Source organism: Gracilinanus agilis, chromosome 2 (genome assembly GCF_016433145.1).
Source record: "Gracilinanus agilis isolate LMUSP501 chromosome 2, AgileGrace, whole genome shotgun sequence".
NCBI classification, from domain to species: Eukaryota; Metazoa; Chordata; class Mammalia; order Didelphimorphia; family Didelphidae; genus Gracilinanus; species Gracilinanus agilis.
In genome coordinates this window covers 152,993,097-153,016,378 of record NC_058131.1, presented here as the reverse complement: position 1 = coordinate 153,016,378, position 23,282 = coordinate 152,993,097, and the positions used below count along the sequence as shown (strand labels likewise).

The 23,282-nt window shown below is 42.2% G+C and overlaps 1 protein-coding gene across 1 annotated transcript in view; it reads right to left on the bottom strand.

Annotated features, from left to right (window-relative positions):
• The window catches only part of KCNIP3 (potassium voltage-gated channel interacting protein 3), a 160,312-nt gene extending 142,885 nt beyond the window's left edge, over window positions 1-17,427 (bottom strand). Inside the window, exon 1 of the mRNA XM_044660786.1 lies at window positions 17,354-17,427. The gene's annotated coding sequence lies outside the window, so the exon portion shown is untranslated. The remainder of the gene's footprint in view (window positions 1-17,353) is intronic.
• Window positions 17,428-23,282: the final 5,855 nt, after the last annotated feature.

Sequence of the window (23,282 nt, the reverse complement as noted above, 5' to 3'; positions counted from 1 at the left end):
TGTGTATAAGAGACAGAAGGAAGGAAGGAAGGAAGGAAGGAAGGAAGGAAGGAAGGAAGGAAGGAAGGAAAAGAAACAAAGAAACAAAGAGAGAAAGAAAGAAAGAGAGAAAGAAAGAAAGAAAGAGAGAGAAAGAAGGAAAAGAAGGAAACTAGGTAAAGATTGCCAAGCTCTATGGCCTACTTACTTCAAGAGTACTGGATGCAGCCCAAATCCGTGATAACAAACACTATCCTCCGAAGCTTGTAGGCATAAGATTTGATTAGTTCATGTTTTATAAGGATGGTTTCCTAGTCTTAGGGAGTAGCTAGCTGACTGGCATATAGGAGATGTGATTATAGACAATGAACAAGACTGAGTCTTTAATAAGCCTATCAGAACCAATAAGAAGACGAAGAAGAAGAATAACAATAACTGGTGCTGCTCTAACACTAAAGATTGCAAAACATTTTACAGACAATATGTCGGTTTAGCCTCACAACCACCTTACAAGGACTACAGATATAATCATCTCTATTTTATAGATGAAGAAACTGGAGGTCAGAGTGGGTTAAAAAAATTGCCTTTGGGTACCCAGGACTTCCTGACCAAGTCCAGCATTCGGACCTCTGATCTGAGCTGCCTCTCATTGCTTCTCATCCAAATGAGTATTTTCCCTTCAAAGTCACCTCTCTTCTATGTGTTTTGAGATTTTACCTGAGTGGCAGTATACTTGCATCAGAGCCATTGCCCCAGCTCCAAACCTGTCAGAACTTGTTTTAGGAACTACATGTGGAACCCAACGAGCATTCATTTTTATTCCCAACAGCTTCATTCTTGGCTAGTGGAACAAACCCATGAGTCATTTAGAGCCAAGTCTGGGGAATAAGGACAGTGACTATAGGACAGATCATGTGGGAGATTCTCTTTCCTTGGAGAGGCTGCTGATCTCAGCAAGTTCTTAGCGGGGGGGATTCTCCCTCCCATCTCAAGGTAGGGGTAGGATGGCTTACATTTGGTGGAGATGGTGGGGCTTTACCTATCTAATATTCCAGAGAATATTTTGGTTTTCTCCCTATGCAAATTCCTGTAGCGAATTCTTGGAGGCCCAGAGAGCCATGATGAGCAGACAACCAGGCCCTGGGACTTTTGTTACATTAAGCTAAATTTAGTAAACCCGGGAGCCTCCCATTCTGTGCCAGGCAGACTTTTTCTGTGTACATTCATTACCTGTACCCTACTGTGATATTTCTAAGCTTTTATTCCTCTTTTCCCTAGAGGTGGTCGAGTTAGTGTGCAAAATAAGACATGCGGTTTTTGGAACTACCAATGTGAGAATTTGGTTTTGCCTGACTGCATATTTGTCACAAAGATTTGGTTTTTCCCAGTATTTAGCTCTTCCCTAGGTCCTTTCTAGATCAAAATCCTATAATCCTATGAGGTCTAGACTCCAAGCCACAAATAGATCTTCAGAAGATGATGGTCTTTTGGAATGCTCTAATTGTTTTGTTTTGTTTTTTACCCTTATCTTCCATCTTAGAATCTATATTAAGCATTCCTTCCAAGACAGAAGAGTGAAAACGGCTAGGTAATTAGGGTTGTGTCTTGCCCAAGGTCAAACATCCAGGAAGTATCTAAGGCCCAATTTGAACCCAGGACCTCCCATCTCTGGACCTGGTTCTCCATCAACTAAGCCACCTAGCTGCTCCTAGAATGCTCTAATTATAAATTGGCTTCTTCGCAGCTTCTACTTTTTCCTCTTGATCCTGCCTTCTAGCATCAAAGAAAACAAATCTAATCCCTTCTCCACTGGATGGTCCTTCCAATATTTTGGCACAACTATTATGACTTCTGAGTCTTCTCTTCTTCAAGTTAAGCATCTCCAGTTCCTTCAACTGATTGTCCTAGGATATGGACTCAAGGATAGATCCTGATCCCTTTGGGGGCCATTTATTTTCTTCTCTTTAAAACAACAATTTCTTGACAATCACACATTCACAGAAGCTTTATCATTTTCAAAGAACACTGATCTCTCTTCTTTTATTTGGTCCTCACCTCACCCTTATGAAGAAGAGAGAATAGATAGATGTCATGATCTGAATTTTACAGATGAGGAAACCAAGGTTCAGAGGCCCAAAAGCAATGTCATTCAAGGTTACATGAGTCAGTGGCAGAGCCAGGACTAAAACTCTGGCCTTTTCACTCCTAGTTCAGAGATCATTGTTTACAAAGGAAAGTGTGTGGCCAAGTCTATGAATTCCTAGAACAGTATAGGAGGAATAACCCTTTAACAACTGTCCTAGTCCTTTGGCAATTTTGCCACAGTGCCTCAACCAACCAAGAGCCTTTATAGCTTCACTTGTCACTTAATCTGCACCATATGCTAGAGAGGCAGCTTAATTTTCTTCTCAGGTGGTCTCTGAGACTCAGACCAGAATCATACTGGCAGAGCTAGGATTCAGATTCGGAGACTTAATTCAGAAACTCCCAGGGCAGACTCTGGGCTAGGAGTTCTTAACCTGGGGTTCATGAACATTAAAAAATACATCCTTTTATAACTGTATTTTAATACAATTGGTTTCCTTTGTACTCCTACATATTTTATTATATACATTTAAAACATTATTGTGGGAGCAGCTAGGTGGCTCAGTAAATTGAGCCATGCCTGGAGATGGAAGGTCCTAAGTTCGAATCTGACCTCAGATACTTCCTTAGCTGTGTGACCCTGTGCAAATCACTTAACCTACATTGCCTAGACCCCTGAGTGTGCCAGAAGGGGCTGCTTCCCTCTCCCTCTCCACCACACCTGAGGATATTTCTCCCATCACCCACCCTTCTGCCCAGCAGCCCAATGGGAATGCTTCCTCCCTCCCCTGTCTGGGATAAGGGGGTGGCTCTCATGCGGGCATGAGAATTGCAGTTTGGATACTTGGTCTCTAAAAGGTTTTCCATCACTGTCCTAGACCTTACTTCTCTTTTGCCTTGGAATCAATATACAATATTGACAAAAGGTAACTATTTTTATTTTTTAAGTTATTCTGAAAAGAAGTCTATAGGTTTTATCTGAATGCCAAAGGGATCTATGACACAAAAGGGGTTAAGAAGTTGGCAAACCTTTTAGAGATGGTGTGCCCAAACTGCACCTTCAAGCCACCTGTGAGCCCCTCACATTACCCCAGAGAGCAGAGGGAGGAAGTGCTCTGGTACATGCAAAAAATGTCCTCAGGCATGCTGGAGAGAAGGAAGGGAGCAGCACCTTCCATTTCCACACATACACATGCATGCCACATCTTCACCAATGCTCCTCCAGGCTGTTTCAGAATTAAAAGGACTCAAGTAGCTGCAACAAAGAAGTAAAGGAAAGAGTTATTGGCCAGGTCTTCTCTGGAGATCTTGAAAAAAAAGTCTTGGCACCTTGAGAGAGAACCCAAAGGAGACATTGGAGGGAGGTTAGTATTAAAGAGGTGTCAAAGTCACAATACACTGGCCAACTCTCTGGTGAGAGTCAGATTAAAACTTAACTGGGAAGAGTTAAACAAAATAAATAAAAAACACAATAGAGCATAGGTAATGTTGATTTTGTGGTTTCCTAAATCAATATGTAGCCTGGAGGCAACAGTTTCTATTTGAGTTTGACAACATTTCTTTAAGATAAAAGTAAAGGTTGGAGAGCACTAAGAGAAGGGGGGGGTTATTGATCATAACTTATCTTTTTTGTGTTATACACAACCCCCCCAAAAAAATGCACAAGAGAAATAAAGCTTAAAAACTTTGCTCTGACCTTCATTCAGACTCCATCAGTCCCTTCTCTAGAAGTAGACACCATTTTTGATTTAAATCCTTGGATATTGCCTTGGATCATTGTATTGGTCAAATAACTAAGTCATTCACAATTGATCATCCTTACAATATTGCTCTTACTGTATACAGTGTTCTGTTTCTGTTCATTTCACTTTGTATCAGTTCATACTAGTATTCCCAAGTTTCTCTAAAAGCACCGTCCTCATCATTTCTTATTACACAATAGTGTTCCATCACAATCATATACTGAACACAACTTGTTCAGCCATTCCCCAATTGATGAGCATCCCCTTAGTTTCCAACTCTTTGCCATTACAAAAAGAACTGCTATAAATATCTGCATACATATAAATCCTTTTCTTTTATCTCTTTGGAATATAGAACTAGTAAGTGGCATTGTTGGATCAAAAGGTATGCACAGTTTTATAGCCATTTCATCATAGCCCCAAAGTGCTCTCCAGAATGGCCAGATCAGCTGACAACTCCACATGAGTGTCCCAATTTTTTCACGTCCCCTCCAACACTTGTCATTTTTCTTTTCTGTCATGTTAGCCAATCTGATAGGTGTGAGTTAGTACCTCAGAATTGTTTTAATTTGTATTTTTCTAATCAATAGTGATTTAGAGCAGGTTTTTTTCATGTGGCTATAGATAGCTTTGATTTCTTCTTCTGAAAACTGCCTGTTCATGTCCTTTGACATTTATCAATTGGGGGATGCTTTATATTCTTATAAATTTTGCTCAGTTCTCTATAGATTTGAGAAACGAGGCCTTTATCAGAGAAGCTTGCTATAAAATTTTTTTCCTTCTAATCTAGTCTGCCCTGGTTTTGTTTGTGCAAAGATTTTTAAAGTTAATGTAATCAAAATTATCCATTTCATATCCCATAATGTTCTCTATTTCTTATTTTGTCATACATTCTTCTCTTATCCATATATCTGACAGGTAAATTTTTTCTGCTCCCCGAATTTGTTTATGATATCACCCTTTATGTCTAAATCATGTCATAATTTACATCTTTATAGCCTTTTAAGGTTTACAGAGCGCTTCCTTTCACCATAACCCAGTGAGGTAGGACCTAGTACAAATGTTATTCTCACTTTTGCAAGTAAGAAAATTGAAGGTATGAGAAGTTAGGGACTTAGCATAGCGTCTGCACAAAGTAGGTGCTTAATAAATGTTGATTGACTGATTGATTGAAATGACTTGGTGATGCCCACATAGCTAGTAAGTGCCTAGGGCAGGATTTGAACCTATATTTCCTGATTTCTAGGTTTCCACTATGCTAGATTGCCTCTCTCATGGAAAGAGGATGGAGAAGTAAGAAGGCAAGGAATCTATAAGATTCCCAAAGGGCAGCTAGGTGGTACAGTAGATAGAGTGAAGAATCTAGAGTCAGAAAGATCCAAGTTCAGATCCAGTCTCAGACACTTCCTAACTATGCGATTGGACAAGTCACTTCACCATGTTTGCCTTTGTTTCCTTTTCTGTAAAATGAACTAGGAAAAAAAGGCACACCATTCCAATATCTTTGCCAAGAAAACTCCAAACGAGGTCACGAATAATCAGAAACAACCGAAACGGCCAAATAACAACAAAAGAGTCCCATTATGCCAGCTCAATGGCTAGAATTTCCAAGGGTCATTTCCTTTTTCTGCCATCTGAGAGAGTGCTAACAGTTTAGGTACTCCCAAGATGCCCTGAGCCAGAGCCCAACTGCCCTGGAGAAAGCCTATGGTGTGAAGATCAGGCATGAGCATCACTCCAGCCCAGACACAGCTGTGTGACACCCCAGAGCTCTTTTAGAGAGTCCCGGCCAGGTTTCTGGAAGATAGAGGGAGGAGGCAGAGAGAAGATGGGGAATCAGGGAGTATTCACATTTGAGTATCAAAGCTTAAGTCTAAGGGTCATTTGTGGACTCGGTATGGAGAAAGGAGGTAAGAGAACAAAGCCCAGACGCAATGCATCAGCTTCTCTCTGGGCACTGAGGCTTTGAGGTGAGAGCGACCTCAGAGAGCTCTGCACCGCCCAGCCCTAACAGAGCTGACTGATGTCTCCTTGAACAGGTGCATCTGTCAGCTGTGATCAGCCCACGTCCCTGAATACTGAGCAGCCACATGATGGTGGAGGGAACAAAAGGGAACTGGAGGGAAGGAAGGGATGGGGGAGGAGAAAGACTGAAATGAGCCAGAGGAAAAGGGAGGCGCTGGCTTCAGGTGGCAGCCAATTAAGGTGAAATGAGCCCCTTCGTGGGCTAGCGGGAGAAAGGTAGAGAGGTGGATGAACTGGACCAAACTGCCCTGTTTTCCTAGGACCGACTGTGTCCAGGACTCTTCCTAGCTCCTACAGCTCTCTATGAGAGCTCCCTCTCCCCAAGCTGACCTACGTGAACTGCAAGGGTTGGAACAATCATTTTGTAAGAACAGGACCCCAGAAATAGTAATAAGTTTCATGAAAACTTAGGCACAGCCTGGGGGGGGGGTGAACTTCCAGTGGGGTCTCCCAGGAAGGGTACAATGGAAAGAATTCCAGATTTAGAGACAGAAGACTAAGGTTTAAATCCTGGTTCTGATATTTATTATCTGTGTAAACTTGGTCCCATTATTTAACCTGACTGGACCTCGGTTTCTTCATCTATTAAAGAAAGAGGTTGTATTAGATAACCTCTCAAGTCCCTTCAGCTCCAAATCTATGCTCCTATGATTTCCAAATGGGGCAGTGTCCCCGAATGCTCCCTAGTCATGATGGCCTGTGAACTGAATCCCCTTTTTGTCTTTTCCCCCTATCTGCCATCTCATCTCCTTCGCCTGGAACAGCTGTCCTTGGGCAGCCTCTCTGCCCTTTCTGTCTGCTCCATCTCCTCTCTCTCTCTCTCTCTCTCAGCCCCACACAGTCAATGTCTCATGCCCTTCTCCCTGGAGCCCTTCTCCTTGTCTCCCTTTCTGACAAACAGGCTGTCCTTGAGACAGATGGGCTGTGGGAAGCAGTGTGAGCAAATCCCCAGAGGGCTGGAGAGCCAGAAAGCAGCTGGAGGGGTTTATCAGCTCAGTGGCCTGGGCTGGCCTCTGAGTTCCTCTGTTCCTGGCTCCCCTTTTTATGTGGCTAGAGGGCCCTCAGACTATGCCCCAGTCATTTTAATGGCTCTCAGTGGAAGCTTTCGGGCTATTGGAGGGCCCTGTGGGTACTGCAGGGAGAGTGCTAAACTGGAAGGCAAGAGTCTTGGGTCCTCTTTCTGTCTCTGCCCCTGGTTCAGTAACCCTATACTTGGCAACCTCAACTTTCTGGGTCTACATTATCTCATTGTTAAAGAAGAGGGTCAGATTAGATGACCTTTAAAGTCCCTCTTAGATTATGATCTAAGCCATAACAGAAATGTCTTCTCTTTGGTGATTCATTTTGGACACATCCTATGAGTTGGTGATGCCGACCATTAGTAATGCTCAGTTGTTTGATCTTTTTCAGTCTTGTCTGACTATTCATGACTCCATTTGGTATTTTCTTGGCAGAGATACTGGAGTGGTTTGCTGTTTTCTTCTCCAGCTCATTTTACAGATGAAGAAACCGAGGCAAACAGAGTTAAGTGGCTTGCCCAGGCTCACACAGCCAGTAAGTATCTGAGACCAGATTTGAACTCAGATAGATGCCCTGACCTTTGGTAATTACCATTACTAAAAGATGGACCCTGGATCTTCCTTTACTGGGGGTAAGGTGGGGTTGGGGGAAGGGAGAAGGAGTGGTAATTACATTTATACACTAGGATGGGTGAGAAACAGTAAGACATTGCTTAAAGAGTCCAAGGGTTCACCTGCCCTTCTCTTCCTCTCTTGGCCTTCCTCTAATGGCCTGCCCTGGTCCATTCTCCTTTCTCCTTCTACATTAGACTCGTTTCTTTGGCTTAAAGGCATTGAATGGTCTCTTTCAGTTATGAGTCCTTCATATCTAACACAGTCATTAGCACCTGAGCAGCAAGGGCAGCAAGAGGATTGAGAGCTAAGTCTAGAAATGAGAGGTCCTAAATTCAAATCTGATCTCAGACGCTTCCTAGCTATATGACCCTGAACAAGTCATTTAACCCCCATTGCCCAGCCCTTACCACTCTTTTGCCTTGGAACCAATACACAGCATTGATTCTAAGACAGAAGGGAAGGGTTTAAAAAAATACCTGAGCAGGAATTAGGTTAACCTGAATGAGCAAAGAATAGAAGCAGTGAAAAGACAGACTACAGGGGAGCCAAGTTTTATGAAGTAAGATCATAGAGTGTCACAGCTGGAAAGAATCTTGCCTAGCCTCCTGGTTTCATAGGTGAACACGCTGAGGCTCAGAAAGGGAAAGGTTCAAAGCCACCCTGCTCATTAGTGGCGGAGCTGGGTGTAGAACCCAGGTGTCCTGCTTTGTCCCTGAAGCACCCTGAGGGAAAGGAGGGGAGGCAAGTAAAGTATGGCATGGACACCTGGAGGGATGGGGTGGCCCCTGGAGGACAGAGGGACTGAAAGCAAGCTCCCTTCATGGTTTGTTGCTGGCCGGTCATTTGTGGGTATGTGTGTATGTGAGAGTATATGGTGAGGGGGGGGGGGTGGGGAGGGGCTCAAGGATAAAGCACTGAGGTTCCAAAAAGCTTCTTCGTCCTAAATCCCCAAGTCCCACACATTGCAGACGCCCACGACTACTTCCTGCCATCTGTCCCAAGTGGTGGAAATAGACAGTGAGAAGTGAGGGCGTGGGGGGGTGTCTTTACAGCTAACAGAAGGCTGCCTGCCTCCCAGATCCCAGCACAGCCACCTGCTGCCCAGGAGAAGGAGAGCCTGGGGCTGGGTGCCAAGATTAGGATAGGTAGGGTAAGTCACCCAGTATGGGTCTAGGATGCAGGGTGGTACAATGTTAGTTGCTTTATAATGTCACTTCTTATAAATGCCTGCATTATTAATGACAAAAAAAAGTCTGTACTTCATGTCACATGATTTAGGATCTTAGGATTTAGAGCCAGCAGAGCTTCTAGAACTCTATTAGTTCAAATCCCTCATTTTACATGGGAAGAAATTGAGGCAAAGAGAAAACAACTGACTTGCTCACAGCTACACAGGGACCCCTACTCTCTTCGAAAACTGCTTTTTCTCCAGGTAAAAGAATTCCTAGTTATGATGCTCTGGCTCTGCTGAGGGAAATAGATTGTGGGTAGAAGCCTAGAAGCTTGGGGTTGAAAGATACCTATTATTCGACTTGTTATTTAACTTTTCTACGTAGACTCATAGGATGTTGGAACTAGAAGGGAATTTATAAATCATATGTACTACATAGGCTCTGGACCACTTCCTAACCTCCCAGGTTGGGTCCCAGAGCTTGGTTATTACCACCCCTTTCTCAGGGCTCTAGAGCTAACCCTGAGGGACTTTTCTAACACTATTTATTATTCATGAGCCCCTATCTGGTATGTTCCACCATAGCTGTGTTGGTGAACTTATGGCACATGGGTGCCAGAAGGGGCTGCTCCCCTCCCCTGTCTATGACACCTGAGGACATTTCTCACATCACCCACCCCTCTGCCCAGCAGCCCAATGGGAATGCTTCCTCCCTCCTCTGTCTGGGGTAAGGGAGCAGCTCACATGCTCACAGGTGGCCTGAGGGTTGTAATTTAGGCATTTGGTCTCTAAAAGGTTTGCCATCACTACCCTATAATATCATTCACCCAATCAATATCTTCCCAATATAATTTAACCAATTGATCTCTCCTAAACATTAATTAGCCAATTAATGCCAAGTAGCTTTCACAAAGAGATATTTACTTTGACGATATAGCAACAACTAAAGTACAAAAACCTCCCAAATGGGAAGCCCAAGGAAGAGTGGGCTCAACCTTAAAGTAAAGATCACAAAATATGCTTTCCCCACCAAGTGAATTTCTGGGTATGGCATAGCTGATGAATAAGGCACTCTCTTGCTTGCAGTACCTGGTGTCCTGGATACTAGGTTGTTTCACAGCTATGCTGGGTTAAACAGTTTGCTATTCTGGGCTCCTCATGGTGTAAATTGAAGCATGGCTGGGACTGGCTGGAGATATTTAGTCATGTTAAGTATTCTCCCATCAGGACAGAATGAGCCCTTAACTGGAGTTACAAAGTAGAAAGGATAAGAGCATTCAGAAAATTAGCATGAATTGTGAATTACTGTGCTGAAGAGAGGATGGAAATGTTCTTTCCTCCATGCTGAATGGCAAAACCACACAATAATCATAATACACATTTATATATCTCACTAAGATTTACAAAGGATATTCCTCACAATAGCCTCTAAGGCAGGTAATGCAAGAATTCTTCACATTTTGTAGATGAGGAAATTGAACATTGGAAAAAATTATGTAATTTGTCCAGACTAATACATAGCTAAGAAGCATTAGAGTCTGATTTTCTAGCTTAGTCCCTTACCACACAGGGGCTGGGAATAAGCATTTATATATTTGTATATAAATATATTTATATATTGCATCTATGTGTCAGACTCTGTACTAAGGACTTTACAGGTATTGTTTCATTTTGAATCTCACAACAGCCTTCAAGGTAGGTACTATTAATATCCCCATTTCACAGTTAAGGAAACTGAGGCAAACAGAGGTTCAGTGACTTGCCCTGGTTCACACAGCTCAGTGATTCCCAAAGTAGGCGATACCACCTCCTGGTGGGTGCTGAAGCAATCCAGGAAGGCAGTGATGGCCACAAGTGCATTTATCTTTCCTATTAATTGCTATTAAAAATTTTTAAAAATTAATTTCCAGGGGGCCAAGTAATATTTTTTCTGGAAAGGGGGTGGTAGGCCAAAAAAGTTTGGAAACCACTGCCACAGTTGATAATGTCTGATATTGGTCTTGAGCTCAGGTCTTCCTGACTCCATGTCCAGTGCTCTATCAAACTACCACAGGAGCCACTTTGGGCTCACCTTTGGTTCAGTTCTATGGACTAGATTCTAACTCTTACTCTGGTACTGAGGGAGGGCAAGACTGATTTGCTGAAGTCACTTCCAAAGGTCCAGGGACTTTCTGTCTTCTCTTAATAACCTGCCATAGTTCTGTCATCCATGAACCTAATTCAATTCAATTCACAGGCATCACCCTTTGATGATGTCATTGGTCCTTATCAAAAAAAAAACAAAGGACAAGCAACTACACTCAAACAAATATTAGTCAAACGCCTATGTGCTAAGAACCAGCACTGTACTAAGTAATAGCTTCACAAAGATAAAAATATAAGTCCCTTTAAAAGAGATTAGATTCTGTTGGGATGGGGTTTATAACATGTGGAGATAAATATATATAACAAACAATACAAAGTAATTAGGAATGGTAGAGACCCCAAAAGGGGGGAATGAGGGAAGGCATCAGGAAAAGCCTTCTGGGAGAGGTGGTACCTGAGCTACTATATTCGAAGAGTGTAGATGATGAGGAAATGCATCCCAGACATGGAGAACATTCTCTCTGAAATGGTACTCATTGGGAGATAGGTATAGTAGGACTTTTAATGTTTTGGATACTTTTTAAAAAACATATATTATCTTTATTATACCACATTTTTCTACATAAAATTCCTACTCTCTCCATCCCCTCACCTCTCTGTTAAATCCCCCTTTGTAAAAGAAAAACAATAAACCAAAACTGACCACTTCGGCAAAAATGTCTCTCTTTGACAAATTTGGCTTCTACAGTTGTTTGGTGCATCTGATTTCTTGATTCAATATTAGTCATTGCATTTATTCTGAATTCATTTGGTATTTTTGCTTATTTTTTAAAATATTGTTGCTGTTATTATGATACATAGTTCTTCTGGTTCTGTTTACTATACCCTGAATCAGTTTTGATGACTTTTTCATACTTATTTTTCCTTAATGACACAATAATATTCCATTATATTCATATGCCAGTTTGTTCAATCACTCCCCCCTCAATGGACATTCACTTTGTTTCCAGTTTTCCCTTACTACAAATAGGGCTACAATTTTGGTTTATATGGGGAGTTTTTGTTTTGTTTTGCTTACTTCCTTATGGTACATAGCTGTATCCAAAGGAATGATTTAGTATAGTACCACTCTCTGGGCTCTTCCCACAAACTTGTTTTCTCAATCCTAAATTGGATCCCCACAGGAATGACTACTCTCATATTTGGGGGAGTTAATTTAGGAGTTACTAACTTCTAAAACTATAGCTCATGAGCCCCCATTAGTGTGTTTCTTATTAGTAGCCAGCAGTCATAATTAGTTCTTAACAAAAGCATTTATGAAGATAGCATAGAAAGAAAAATGACAACAAAATGTCCCCATAAAACCATGTGTACTCTCCACATGTCCACAACATTTTCCCAATGAAAGAGTGGGCATGAGGGACAGCTAGGTGGCTCAGTGGATTGAGATCCAGGCCCAAAGATAGGAGGTCTTGGGTTCAAATCTGACCTCAGACACTTCCTAGCTATGTGACCCTGGGAAGTTACTTAACCCCCATTACCTAGCTCTTACCACTCTTCTTCCTTGGAACCAATACACAGTATTGATTCTAAGTGGAAGATAAGAAGAAAGAAAGAAAGAAAGAAAGAAAGAAAGAAAGAAAGAAAGAAAGAAAGAAAGAAAGAAAGAAAGAAAAGAGAAAGAAAGAAAGAAAGAAAAAGAAAGAAAGAGTGGACACAGACTTACATTAAGAGTGAAGTACATATTTGGAAATATATTTGCAAAGTCAATGTACTGCTTCAGAACTCCAAGTCCTGACTATCTTTTCCGTCTTTATGCAGTCCTTTCAATTGCCTGGCTCCCAATTGACAGACTGGCTTTCTCTGAAGTCATAGCTGGCTTTCTTTTGTACAGATGGGGGTCATGTTCCTTGAATCTGTTTCCTCCTTTAGGTAACTATATGTCACCTGCTCCCTCAAATGGATCTTAAACTTATGCAAACTTACTCTTCAAATACTGGATGTGAAGTTTCTTTCTGGATGAGTAAATTGCTGCTATGTACCATGCCTAATAGGGTAAAGAAAAAAAAAAAAAAAAAAGAAATCCCCTCTGTCCCAGCAATCTCATTTTATAACTTCCACCAGCCTTGGCTGCCTCCACCACCTCACAAATTGCCCTTTAAAGGTCACCTGAGGTTTGTGTGTCATTTCTCTCTGCCAATGAGATTGACCCTCCTGGTTCACTCAGATAAAGGTGATCACACCTCTTAAAGGGATTAGATTCATCTTTTCTCTGTTCCTTTAACACCTCATTAACACCTTGTGATTGCATTCTGGGTTTCCTAGGTGGATAAAAGATCAGTTCCCCTATACTTAATTCCAAATTGCTTTCCAGAATGGCTAGACCAATTCACAGCTCCACCAACAGAATATTAGTGTGCCTGACTTCCCACCACCCTTCCAGCATTAACTGTTTCCATCTTTTATCACTTTGCCAACTTGATAGGTGGGAGGTGATCTCATAGTTGTTTTAATTTGTATTTCTCATATTATTAGTAATTTGGAGCATTTTCCCATATGGTTTCTGATAGTTTGGCTTTCTCCTTTTGAAAATTGTTCATAGCCTTTGGATACTAGATTTATTTATACACACACACACACATCAGAGGTGTGATTAGAAAATGAGGAGACTTTAAAAATTCATCAAAACTCCTCTCTGCTAAGGCACAGAGGGGCTAGTATATCTTCTATAGAGAGAGGTCCCATACCAATGAAATGGAAGATCCTTGAAGTACTAAAGCCCATCTCAACTTAAGCACCCAATGAGGGTTGTTCCCTTCAAAATGGTTTCCTGGGAAACGTGTGACTTATGAGGGGAACCAGTGAATATCCTTGGGAGAATATCATTTAATGTATTTCCAAAATCCCCCCTAAATAGAAATAGTAGGCCAGAGAAGTGAGGAACCCCTTAAGCATATTTCACTGTTATATGAGCAAGATGCTACAACTTATTTGTACCTATTGCCATTGTGGGGGGGGGGTCACCTACAATTTTAATACTTTAGAAATTGTGGTCTTTCATTATTCAAAGAAGTCATCACCAGGAGAATATTGGTGTTTTCCAATGTATCAATTCATTGTGTTATTTTTTTTCTCTTGAAAAAAAATACTATTTGTTATGTGAAATGGCTCTCTGGGAAGGGAATAGGATACTTGGGATAACTACAATGATGCAAGAAACAGAAGATATCAATTAAAGTTATTTTTAATGGTTTCCTGGGGAAGTTGAATATTCATTTCCCAGGATGCTGAGGACTCTTCTTTGGGAGTTGCCTTCAGAGTCAAGTTGATTCACACTAGAATATATGAACAGCTTTAGTACTTCATAATCATATTTTGGGTTTGACCACCAAAAAAATCAGTTTCTGAAACATGAGTAGCTCCCTAGCCTAACCCCTTGATGTTTGGGGATATATTAAGGGAAAATATGTTCTAGGGGGTGACCTGAGGGATAGGAATCTGCCTCATGAGATGACAAATATCTGTAATTTCTTTCATCCTTTCCACTCTGAAGATTGCCTAAAGCTCAGTGAAGTTAACCAACAGGTGTTTTTTAAACACCTACTTCATGCAAGGTACCACTTAGGCTTTGTGGATACAAAATAGTGAGTCTAAACTCCTCTAGCTATCAGCATCCTTAGCTGAGCATCTAAGAATCCTTTTTTCTCCTTCTTTCCATCTAAATCATTCCTAATCCTTCACGGTCCAGCTCAATTCCCCACCTTTTCTGTGAAACTTCTTCTACTATCCCAGCTACAAAAAAATCTCCCTCCTCTTTCACCTGCACATTTGGTAGGGAAAGGAGGAGGGATCTTGAACTTGGTACCTCAGAAAACTTAAGTTAAAGTTCTTATCCTGCCACTTATGAACTATATGAATTTGGGCAAATCACTAAATCACTTTACCCCCGTCCTGCAACTCAGTTTCCACATCTATTAAAATTCAGATTATGCTTATATTACCTAACCTATTAAGAGGAAAATATTGTATAAACTCCCACTTTGTGGGAGGCAGTAGAGCGAAGTGCTTTCCCTGGATTGAGAGTCTGAACACCTTTGTTCAGATCCTGGCTTTCTATCTGTATGACCTTCAGTTTAACTTCTTAACTTCTTTGGAGCCTAGTTTCCTTAACTGTAAATCAGAGAACAGAGACCCCTAAATTCCCTTCTAGGTTGACATTCCATAATGTCTCCTGGCAAAATGAGCTGAGATCTACAAAAACATTAAAGGAACTAGAGAAAGATTCCCAGGGAACTGGTCAGATTCTCAGGGTTGAGACTGAACTGTTCACTGACAAATCAAGGAGATCAGAGGTCCATTTAAATATTTCCACTAATCCAATACCTATTACAGGGTTGTCACATAGTAGAGTTTCAACAAATATTTCTTGACTGTTTTCAATTTTTTTTAATTTTTTAAATGCAAAATAAAGGAAAGAAGAGAAGAGAAGAGAAAAAATGATATTCCAAGAATGCCCTCCTTTCATGTTCCATCTTCCCACAATGCAGAGGATGCTTGGGCAATGTCTACTCCCATACTTCTAATCCCTGAAACATACACACATTTAACCTAGTTTTAGGCTGCCTCTCCACTTTCCTAAGGTCTATGATTGGGAGGCTGGGTTGAATGAAGGCTCTTAGTACAGACTCCAGCAACAGAAGATTTAGGTACGAGGTGAACAGCATACCTGCCCAAACCAGTGCTCCTACCTCTTCATAGTGCCCCACCCACTGCATCACCTCCTCTCCACCCCAGACACATAAACACAGCTCTGCCAGATTCCAAGCAAAAGGGAGTGCTCATTCCTGTCCTTATTCTTTCCATCTCATGAATCAGAAGCCTGGGATCCTCTTCTTCATAAGATGGGTCAATGGGTGAGACAAGGATTTATGATGGATTATGCCAAGGTATATCCCAGCCCTAAATTTATAAAAGAAATATAATTGTGCTACACTTGTTTCCCACAAAGTTTTTTCTCTATCAAGAAGTCACCCAACACAAAGGTTCAACCAAATCTTCTATGGGATAAGTGGGTCTTTGTCCCAGGGCACAATCAGAGAGAAGGGGACTTTCCCTGTGTGAGTGGCATAACTTCACTCACACAGGGAAAGTAGGATCAATAAAGAGAAGAGCTAGAAGTTAACTGCTAAGCCACTGACCTGGATTAGAACACAAAACTTTCAATCATGAAGTAAAGACATAGGAAGAACTGGAACCCAGAACTCTGGGCTTTCACAAAGATTTGGAGCAAATGGAAAAGCAGGACCTACATACAGAGTGTGAAACCAGGCAGCCTTAAGGATTGGGAGAACATTCACCATAAAACAGGAAAGTAATTCTACCAAATATTCAAGTCCAGCAGGAGATACACTGATTCTGGTCTCAGGTGACCTGGGCTCAAACCCCAGTGCTTATTCCTGGAACTTGTTTGATCTTGGGCAAGTCACTACCTCCCTGGGTCTCTGTTTCTTCTTTAAAAATGAAAGGGTTAGCCTCCAAAGGCTCCTTTCAGCTTTGAGTCCTATCATCCAAGAGCCCTCACTTCTCACTGTAAACAGCCACAAATCAGGTTCTTCCCCTCCCTTTTAGAAGCTTTGAAAATGGACTTTCCTTAGAAAGTAAGAACTGGCTCCAGCCTTCCTTTAGAGCTCTTCTCTTAAACTCCAGTCAAACTGAACTTGTCCATGAAAGTTCATCCCCCATTCAAATACTTTTCTTAGCTCATGCCATTCCCTCTACCCATCTGCCAAGCTCTCTGTGTGAACTATTTGCCTATCTTTGAAGGCCCAGTTCAAAACTTCTTCAAAGAACTTCTACCATCACTGCTTCTCTTCCCAACCTTCATCCAGCACAGGGGGTCAAGGTCAGGATCTTTGCAAAGGATTCAAATGTTACCTCCCCAGTGAAGCTGCCACCACTCATTCCTCCCAGTCTGAGAGGCATTACTGTTATTTATGTATAAATACCAGCCCATCAGCTCCTGGAGGGCAGGAATGAGGGTTTGGACTCATAAGGTGTTCTATAAATAGTAGGGAACTGAGTTGGATGAGGGATACCCTTACTCCACACACCCAGAGAAAGGAGAAGGTAAATGGGTCAGCATCCAGCTCTAGGGAAGCAGATGCCCAACAAGCATCGTCTGAAAAGGAAGCAAGGAATAGGAGGTGAGAGACAGGAACCCCAAAGATGGTCACGATGTGGGGGGAGGAGACAGAAAATCAGCCTGAAGAGTAAAGTCTAAGTGATCCTGTGTTCCGGGGCAGAATGTACCCCTCCAGCCCCGCACCCCCAGACTCTGTTCTAAGGCGGTTCTGAGGCACCTGGCCACAGTCAAGTTTGCATCAGTGCCTCTTCCAAGCCCTGAAGGAGACAGACTGATAAGGCGCTCCAGAGAGAGACCCCTCCTTCTTTCCCTTGAGCTCCTCCCAGCCCGAACTCCAGGCTGAGAGAAGGCAGAAGGAGGGTGAAAGTTTCCTCCTCCTTCTACCTTCCCCCAACCCCTTTCGGGGCTAGGCATTTCTCCACCCCTCAAGTCAACCCCTGCCCCTCCCCTCCCATCCCCTCCTCTCCTCTCCAAATAGTGCCAGTCTTACCTGAAGGGTGGGTGAGGCCGAAGAGGTGTCGGTAGAACACGGCAGGTGGAGCTGTAGAAGCGAAGTCTGATGTAGCTGAGGGAACAATGGGTTGAGCTGAATTCTCCTCCCATGTTCCCAGCCCAGCCTCTCCAGAGCCTTTGTTAACCCCTCCCTGCCTGGTGGGCTATTGGCCACCAGCCACCCTTTCATTCTAACTCTACCCCTTCCCCCCCTCAATAAGAAACGGCTCCTCCCCCTCCTCCCTTTCTCTCAGACCCCCATTTCTCTCAGCTCACAGCCTCTGCCTTAACCCTTTCATTCTCCCTCTTCTTTCTAGGCTCGTTTCAACTTTAGATTCTGAGCCCCACCCCCCACTTCTATTGCTTTCAACCTGGCAGGGTTCTACGAGGTGCTCTGAGCCCATCTTATGGTCCCTTCCACGCTCTCCCTTCATCCTCTTTGCCTTTCTAGCTCAGCTGAATTCTTGTAGCTGTAAATCTTCACTGGCCCCTTGTGTGCCAGTCTGACTTGAACTTACGATATCTTTCAGGCTTATAGGGGGTACTGAGAAGGTCCTGTTGAGGTTCCATGAAAGAGGCTCATTCCCGTTTTTCCAGGTATCCCTTTGGGTCCCCATTCTTCCTCCCTCAGTCTGTGCTCATAAATCCTCAGATTTTTCATGTGTCCTTTGTTTATGCCAACCCATACCACTATCTCCCAAGTAATAAGAGGTCTCTACTTTTAATCCTTTGTTCCAGCATAAGGCTAAAACTTGAGCCTACTTAAAAATACATTTTCAAACAAGGTAAATACGCTGTAATGGGAAAAGCCTGGAGAGGCTTGAGTTCTGGTCTTGGCTCTGCCACTCTTTAGACAGGTAATTTGGAGTAAATCTTTTAACCCCTCTGAGCCCCAGTTTCTTCCTTTGTAAAATGATGAATTGGGACCAAATAAGTTCTAAAATACCTTTCTAGGTATAATGTTCTATTCCTATTTTCTTGAAGGAAAAAGGAAAGCAGAATTAACTATTTCCCTTTCATTCCTTCTAAGTCCACTGAAAGAGAGTCTTCAGTCCCTCAAACTCATCTATAGAACAAAGGGGTAGAAGAACCGAGAGACTGAAATATTTGCCCAAGTCGCCAAATATGTGTAGCCAAACTCTCTCACCAAACAGTACTTCCCAAATCTTCGAAAAAAAACTTTTTTGTCTCCCTTCTCTATGAAAGTCTGTAAGCCTTTCTCTAAGCAGGCACTTCCAGTTCGCTCCCAGGAATTTTTGCCCACAGCTTTGCCTCTTTCCGAATCGTAAGGGCACTGAATGACCTCCCAATTGTATCTGTCTTATAACCCAATATGCCTGATCCCAGACTCTGCAAATGATCAGAAGGAGCCTCTGAAGAATACAAGGACCTGTCAAGTCTTGCCTCAGATTATGCCCGAAATCTTTTGTTCCCCATCCCCAAAGTCTTAAAGAGATTAGAAAGCTTATCCCTCCCCACCCACCCCCAAAAGAACCCTGCCCCAGAATAATGTCCTGAAAACCCAGAAGTCATGCTTCCAATCCCCCGATCTACTAAAAAACCCAAACCAAAGATGTTATAGAAATATAAAATATTACTTCCCCCTTATCTCCCGCCAAACAGAGACAGATGTCAAAGGTGGGGGGAGCCAAGTCACATAGGGTACTGGCAAAGAGGGTCTTCAGAAGCAGTCCTTGGAATCTCTTTTCTCCTAATACAGGTCCAGGGACCCCTCCACCCCAAGGAACTGCATTTTGACCCTAAGGAAAAGAAACAACACACCTTTGCTCGCTGCATCTTCCCGGCTGAAGGAAACCTTGTTGCCTAGGACGCTCTTGGAACAGATGATAAAGCCCTGGCGCTGGAGAACGTTGGGACAGCCACGGGCCCAGTTGGCAGCAGCATCATGTTTGCTTGGACTGAGACGTGATTTTAATTTGCATCTCTTCCCGACCCCCCCCCCCACTCCTCCCTCTATCTCCTCACTGATGTTCTCTCCTCTCTCCCTCCCTCCCTTCTCTCTCATCCTTTCTCTCCATTTTCTCTCCTTTCCCTCTTTTTCCACCTCAGCTCTCTCCCCACCTCTTTTTTTTCTGTTACCTGTTCTTTCCTTTTCTCTCTCCCTCTATTTGCTCCCTTCCCTCTACCCTTTCATCTTTCTCTCTCCCACCTCTCATTCTCTTATCTATTTTCTCCTTCTCTTTCCCATTTTTCCCTCCTCAGACCTTCCTCTCTTTCTTTCACCTCTTGTTATCCATTCTCTCTCTCTTTCCTTATTTCCTTTACCCTCCCATCCCCTAACACAGCCTTCCTCCCTGCCTCTCTCCCCCAGTCTCCCCTCTGGAATGAATAGTAAGAAGATAATATTTGTAATGCTTCCCTCTCCCCCGTTTGCCTTTTCCGCTTTAGTCAGTGCACTTCCCTGGGAACTGCTGCTTGGCCTCTGCTCAGGAGTCAGGGCTAGGCTTCAGCTAAGGCCATGGGGCTTGGGTGATGAACCAGGGCATTGTGTTATAAGCGTTTCCAGGTTATCTGCATTTTAGCTTAGTGTTTGCTTGTTGTTCAGTCATTTCAGTTCTGTCTGACTCTTCATAACCCTATTTGGGATTTTCTTGACAGATACTGAAGTAGTTGGACATTTCCTTCTCTGCTCATCTTACAGATAAGGAAACTGAGACAAAAAGTGTTAAATGACTTGCTCAGGGGCACACAGATAGTAAGTGTAGCCAACCTAAAAAATTTTTTAAAGACTAGAAGGAATATATACCACCTTCTCTACCACCCCCGACTTCTTTCCTTCCTTCTCATGAAGGATCACCATAATCTCAGGAACCACTCTAAAAAGAATTGAAAATCAGAATTTGGACTCTAAAATCTCTTATCCCAAGGGACCCTGAGAAGCTATCTAGATCATTCTCCTCTTTCTCAGCAGGATCCAAGTTACCAGAGATCTGAGGCTACAGTGTTTATAATAAGACTGTGCCTCCAGCAAAAGATTCACATTCCTAGCCAAACTCCCCTGGGTCGGAATGAACAGAACTTCATGGCCATATGGCCACCCCCTCAGTGTCTGTCACCAATGTCCCAGCAGCTTCCTTGGGCTCAGACTGTATGGAGATATGTGGACAGTCACTTCAGTAACATGTCATCTGGGAACATCCTCTAGGTTTGGAAGAGGGGCAAGAAGACAAATTTCTATTAGTAGGCTTCTCTCCTCTTAAGTTCTGTTAATAGGCCTCCCCCTGCCCCCCCCCAGCTCCTGATTGAAGGAATTGTCATAGCCTGGAAATCACAAAGATGTCAGAAATGCCACCATGGGAAAACTTGTGGACCATTCAGCCCAGATTCTGTCTCTGAAAAACAATTTGAGGAAGGAGATGACTGCTGCTAGAGAATTTCACCTCAAAAGTTTCTGTATAGCCCCCCAAACACCCTTAACTTTCCCTTAATAACCTCTGATAAATCACTTACTTTTAGTTAATTTAGATCTCCCTTCTTAACTCTATTGATAATTTCAATCTGTCCCAATACTTCTTGGAGCAATGAGTTCCCCTAGGTTAGCTAAGAGTTTAAGACAGGATGGTATAAGGAAACATAGACTTGAAGTTCTGAATTCTGGTGTCATATTAGCTATGTGGTCTTGGGGGAAATCCCTGGACTAAAATCCAAATTTTACTACTTATTGTTTTCATGAACTTAGATAAATCAATTTACTTCTGTGAGCCTCCCTTTATTCATCTGTAAAATTTCCAAGGAAGTATACTTAAATTCCCCTTCTACCCCTAAATCCCATAATCCTAGCTTCAGGGAACTATCAGCTCCTTCTTCCATAAAAGAGGGATAATAATTTTTGATTCCCCCAACTACTTGTACCCTCCCTTCCAACAACCTTGTATTTAACTGCTAAATATATTAAATACATATAAACTATATGTATATATATATATAATTTATATGTAAGAACGTGGGGATCTTTGTGTGTGTAGAACATAGATCCCCCAGATTCTAAAGATCCCCATGATAGGTGAAAATCCACAAAGTGGTGGTATTTTATTTATTTTATTATTTATATAGATTTTAAGGCTTTATAAACCCTTCCTACTCACCTATAAACCTTTTCTACACGCTTATTAACCTTTCCCACACTTTTATAGACACTGGGCCAATTAGCGCCCAGGATACAGAACACAGTGCTGTGGTTGGTCACCTTTCATTCCATCAGCTAATACAGAAATGCCTGCTTTGTGCTTAGCTGTGTACCATCTCACTCTGGCAAACTTATGAATGTGGTAGTGGCATACTGCATTTCCATTGGGTACAGTATGGTATTCATCTGCAAAATCCTGCAATATAGCAAAAAATCTGCAATTGAGAATTAGATATGTTTTTTAAAACCCATGATACAGTGAAGCCACAATAAGCGAACCATGATATAGCAAGGGATGACTATACACATATGATATATGTATCCATAAATTATATACCACTATATATGTATATATATATACATATGTATATAAATGAAATGTGTGTACTTATCTCTTCCATTAGAATATGGGTCCTTGTGTCATTCTTTGTACTTATAACCCTAGAACCTAACCCAGTGCCTAGCACATAGTAGGTGCTCAATAAATGCTTGCTAATTGACTGATTGCCTGGTAACAAATATTAGCCCTACTTGCTTCCTGTGGGCTTCTATGATAATGCAGTGGGATAATTTCACAAAGCATTTTGAAACCATAAAGTCCTATATCAGTAAACCATAAGGGGATTTAGTTCAGTACTGGTTAACTAAGAATGTTTTCCCTCTCCATCTCCACCTCTTAGAACTTCTAGCTTCATTTAAGGCTCAGCTCAAGAACCTCTAGAGCTTTCTTGATCTCCCTACTTTTTTTTAAACCCTTACCTCCTGACTTAGAATTGATACAATTATCTGTTCTAAGGCAGAAGAGCAGTAAGAGTGAGGCAAGAAGAGTTAAGTGACTTATTCAGGATCACACAGCTCGGAAGGATCTGAGGTCAAATTTGAACCTCGGTCCTCCTGTCTCCATTTCTGGCTCTCTATTCATGAAACCACCTAGCTGCCTCTATGCCTTTCTTGATCCCCTTAGTTGTTAATATTATCTCCCCTTGCAAAATTATTTTGAATTGAATGCATTTTATATTTGTTTATCTGTATGTATATTGTTACCATGGGACAGAACATAAGTTCTCTAAGGCCAGAAGCTAGTTCATTTTTGTTCTTATATGGCCCAGCATTTAGCACAATGCCTTGCACATAGTAGGTGCTTAATAAGTGCTTGTTAAATGGAGTAGAATGTCCCAAAAATCTAATCCAAACAAACACTTACTAAAATACCTACTATGTGCAAGGCACCATGCTAGTCTGGGGATGTAAAGACTAATGAAAAACAGTCCTTCCCCCTTAAGATTATATTCCACTAAATTATAACGATCACATTTCAATATTTATTTTTACCTCAGTAGATCAAGGAGGCTTTGTGGGTTAATAGATAGAGAATTGGTCTTGAAGCAAAGAGGAGCAGGTTTCAAGTCCAGCCTCTGACACAGACTGGCTATGTGACCCTGACCAACTCTCTGTCTTTCACTACTCTAGATGAATCTCTAAGATTATAAATTGCAAAAAAGATACTGACATGGGGCAGCTAGGTGATTCAGTGGTTAGAGCACCAGGCCTGGAGTTGGGAGAATCTGAGTTCAAATCTGACCTCAGACACCTTCCAGCTATGTGACCTTGGGCAAGTCACTTAACCACCCCCCCCATCCTTACCCCTCTTCTCTCTTAGAATTGTATCCATTGTAAATAAGAAGATAAGGGTTTAAAAAAAGGCAGGAAGGCAGGAAGGCAGGAAGGCAGGAAGGCAGGAAGGCAGGAAGGCAGGAAGGAAGGAAGGAAGGAAGGAAGG